A 4,935-nucleotide genomic window follows, 5' to 3' on the forward strand; every position below is an offset into this window, starting at 1 on the left:
AAGCAAAAAAAAAAAAAAAAAAAAAAAAAAAAAGAAACAACCTGTGGGTCTTGTGGCTTCTGGCTGAGGGAGACGCTTCAGTAAAAGAGACATCTGGTCTCCACCATCTCTTTCAGCTTGTCCTGGATGCGTGGTTTTCATGGTTGCCCACACAGACCTTCAGTGTTTCATTCTGAATGCTACATCCAATCCCTCCAGAGTTCTAAGCACATGGCACGGAGACTCAGAATCCAAGAAGGACTCTAGTCAGGCATAGGGCGCTAGAGGGTTGGATGGAGACAAGAGTGAGTAGAGCCCATGCAGTACCCCCAGCCTTTACGAAGACACCCAAGCTTTCGGAGATCCAGACAGCTCCCATAAGACTTTGTCTACACCAAGAACAAATGAAGGGAGTTTGGGCAAATGCTGCCTACAGACATGTAGATTCTAGAGGAAATTCGTGAGCATTCCTCCTTTACCTATGAAACCACATGTCCTCAAATCTCTACAGTGGGCCAAGAGTGTCGCTGGCCCGTGGGACAGTCACTGATTATGAAGGTAACTCCTTTTCATGCATTGCCCCAGTTACGTGAAGCTTCAGCGGGCAGAAATAATCCAATCTTAGAAAGAAGACCATAGGGGAAGCTGTGGCTTCTCTCTTCTCCATCCCTGGCATGTGATCATATTGACGTTTTATACTGAGTTCAATTCCAGAGAACCTAATAGGAGAAGTGATGCACCACTAAAGGTATGAATGAATCCAGACACACTGTCTTAGTTACGGTGTCTGTTGCTGGGATGAAACACCATGCCTGAAAAGCAATTTGGGGAGGAAAGGGTTTATTTGACTTACACTTCAGCATTGCTGTTCATCACTGAAGGACATCAGAACAGGAACTCAAACAGGGCAGGAACCTGGAGGCAGGAGCTGATGCAGAGGCCATGGAAGGATACTGCTTACTGGCTTGCTTCCCCTGGCTTGCTCAGCCTGCTTTCTTATAGAATCTAGGACCACTAGCCCAGAGATGTCACTGTTCACCATGGACCGGGCCCTCACTCTCAATAACTAGTTAAGAAGATGCCCTACCACACACACCCCTACGTCTGTTCTCCAACCTGCTCCCTTCTTTAAACCCAGTTGGAGGGCCTGGCTGGTGGCTTCTCTTTCCCAAACCAAACCTACAGTTCTCATAACTCTGTCTCATCTCTCTTTCTGATCTCTATTGTACATGGACTCCACAGCCCTACACTCTCTAAATACCACTATGGGGGGATTTTGACCCCTTCCATTTAACTACAGAACTGTGATTTGGCACCAATGGAGTTTGTGGGCACCAAGGGCATCCTGGCTTCCCTGACTCTACCACCCAACACACCAGCTTAGCATTCACTAACTGAGCTGTGGGGGCAATGGCCACATTTGCCCCTGCCACCAAACAGGAAATTGTTTTAGACTTTTTCTCATTCAGTCAAAAAATAAAACAGAGGGTAATGGTAGCTCACACCTTTCATGCCTGCGCTTGGGAGGCAGGGGCTGGTGGATCTCTGAGTTCTAATTCAGCCGGGTCTACAGAGCTAGTTCCAGGATAGTCAGGGCTACACAAGAAACTTTGTCTTGAAAAACAAAAACAAGAAACAAGGAAGGAAGGAGGGAGGGAGGAAGTAAGGAAGGGAGAGAGGGGGAAGGGAAGAAAGAAACTGCTGAGGGATGTAATTCAGTAGTAGTGTGCTTGACCAGCTTGTATAGAGTCCTTCTGGGTTCAGTCCCCAGTAGCAGAAAAAATAAAGCCACGGGTACCCACTGAGTTGAGGGTGCATTGGCAATACTTGAGGGGCCAGGGAGATGGCTCAATATAAGGGTCTTGCTGCCACGCCTGATGACCTGAATTTGATCCTGGGACCCACGCGGTTGAAGGAGAGGATCAACTGACCTCCCCACACACGTGCCAAGGTTTGTCTACATCCCCCCACAATAACTAAATAAACAAATAAGGAAGTAAAAGTAAGGCTTATTTTAAAATCAATGACAGTGAATTCACCAGGAATTTGTATTTTCCAAGGACTTTAGGCACAGAGCGCCTGGTCTTTCTGCAGCTAATAGGACAAAATGAGTACGGCCATTGAAACCGGGTCTTCAGAAAGCCAGAGTTATGGTGAACAGGTGAATGCCTAGAGGTTCTTTACAAATTCTCTTCCTGTCTTCTAAGCAAGCAGGTCAGATTCTCACAGGCTGGGAGTGGTGTGACAGAAACTTCCCTGGGATCAGGGAACAGAGACCAAAATGCTGTTCCCTTGGAAAGAAAAGGAGGCTGCAGGTTGACAACCGGTGGGAAAGTAAAAAGGAACCAGCTACTGCTCCTTTGTAATGATGCGCACCGTCTAGGCAGGCCCAGACCACAGTCAAGAGCATGACTCTGGGCTCCCCTGGTAAAATCTGAAATTTCTTGGGTGAAAAGGACCCCTGCCCAGGATTTGGGTGGGAACAAGTATTGTCTGGTCTCTTTCTCAAGCCCAGAAGAATGAATCCTTGAAAGAAATGATCTTGAACTTGCCTTAAATTCAGCGGCTTTGATTCAGCAAGCCGCAAAAGACAAGGAGATGCTAAAACACTTTGGGGGATGTTTTATGTTCCTGAAAAAGGAGCCATGTAGCAGGGAACTGAGCAGATCTGCTTTATTCAGCTGCAGTAACAGATTCTGGGTTATGCAAACAAATAGGGATGTCTTGGAGTGCAGTAAAAGGCACAAATTGCAGAAAAATAAATAAAGGACTTTTAAAGACATTTCTTTCTAAAATATATGGCATTTTATATTGGTCCCTTCCCTGCCTATGGTTTATTTATCATGAAAACCACTTAATGATGTCACAGAGGGTTTTGTAAACACGGAAGTTTAGACTTCGTGAAAGATTTGCTAAGAGATGAGAAATATTCTGATTTCTCACACAAAGGCTTTCAATAGCCAAGAAAACAAAGTCCCTGGTATGATAAAATGCATTCTCAAAAGAGCTGTCTTTGAGTGTATTCCAGCGCACTCCGGTATTCTTAGCAGAGTTTAGCCAACCTCTGTGCTTCCTTATTAGCCTGAAACTAAACGGCAGGAAACACCCAGGGGCACCAATAACACTTCAAAATCTCGTGCCAATTTAAAACTGAGTAGACAGAACCGGGCAGCTCGCTTCTTAATACTTTGAAAAATTCCATTGAAATGAGAGATAACATACTTGAAAGGCAAGCGCGTTTTTTTTGCATCAATAAATAAAACATCAAAGTGATGTTTGAGCCAAATATCCAAGGAAGTTGTGTGCATAAATAAGCAGGATTTAATGCAAATGATCAGCCGGGTTTAAAGCCAGCAATCCTTCCTGCTCCCGAGCAAGCACTCTCCAAGGGAACAACACAGACACAAAAATTGGACCTTATATTAGACCAAATTTTTCATTGAAATGGCCTTTGTTTCTGATCATTTTTCCAGACCGCGGTAAGCCAATATGTAAACTTTTCAGTTTCAATTCACTTGAGAAACACCAGGGTTTTTGAGGAAATGGTAGTGATTGAAATAATTAGGAGCTAAATAGAAAGTGGGAACCCAAGATAACACATGTAAGGACAACAGAGGGATCCTGCCTTCAGCTGACCTCAGGATGTATAAGGAGGAGGGAGCCTCCCAGGCCTTGGCCTGGAAATGGTTTCCCCCTGATTGGTCTCTCTGAAAAGGTCTGGGTCCATTTCCTCCATTTAAGTAGAGCATCTTTCATGCTCAGAACAGTTAGCTTCCTAGAGAAGAAGTAGAAGCAAGAAAGCACGGGCCAGCCAGCTAGGGCACTTGCCGTTGGACTTGACAACCTACCTGAGTTTCAATTCCCCAGGCCCTCATAGAGTAGAAGGAGAGAACCAACCTGCTCCTACAAAGTTACTCTCTGACTTCTACAGTGTACTATGGTGTGAAAACACACGCACGCGAGCGCGCGCGCGCGCGCACACACACACACACACACACACACTGAAACAGAAGCATAACAAACTATCTGTGTGAATTTGTGCTCCCCCTGCTGTCCATGAACCCTTGAGGAAGTCTTCAACATTTCTGAGCTGGGCTTCCTCACTTACGGAATGAGAAGATGGGGCCTGGAGAGAAGGCTCCGTGGGTAAAAAGCTTGCTGGCGGCACAACCGTGAGCACCTTATTCCAGATCCCTGGTGTGTTGTGGGATGTTTGTTCACACTGACACTCCAAGGCTGCTAATGGAGTTTACTTTGAATCAGCAGGTATAGCTAACTACTAGCTGGCCAGAATTAGAGATAGAGGTTTTGGATGAACCAGGATACATAGAGAGACGCAGGAAGTAGCCCTTGAAAAGATTTGAGGGCCCTTTTGGATCAGAGAAGGAGAGAGAGAGAGAGGAGGTCACTAGTCGCTTCTCCCCTGCTTCTCTGATCCACCAGGCTTTTACCCAGATATCTGACTCCCAGGTTTTAGTTAATAATCAAACAATATAAGTAAACGCTTGACTGGGGGCAGACATATAACTCCAGCACTTAGTGGGGGAGATTGCATGATCCTGGGGGATTCCCAGCTGTGCCTGTCTAGCTAGATCCATGACAGGAGACCTTGTCTCAAAAGTATGGCAGAGAGTGATGTAAAAAGGAAAAAAAAAAAAACCTGCACACACATGTAAAAGTGCCCATACTCCGTGCCCACCCATGGTTTGCTGCAAGAGCATGATTTTGTGCTCTGTCCCGGCCCCTGAATCTGCTTTTCAGTGAGGTCCCCTGGGGAAGTTCTATGGATACACAGGCTAGGGGGAGAATATGATTAAGTCTCTAGGTATCTGCCACCAGTGGAGGTGCGTGTCCTGTCTTTTACCATCGTGTGTGTGAGACTGAAAGAGGCAGCAAGAGAAATAAAAGGGGTGAACTTGCTGACTTGTTTTTAAAGGCTCCCCTCTGAGTATTGAT

Source organism: Microtus ochrogaster, chromosome 18 (assembly GCF_000317375.1).
Source record: "Microtus ochrogaster isolate Prairie Vole_2 chromosome 18, MicOch1.0, whole genome shotgun sequence".
Taxonomy (NCBI): Eukaryota; Metazoa; Chordata; class Mammalia; order Rodentia; family Cricetidae; genus Microtus; species Microtus ochrogaster.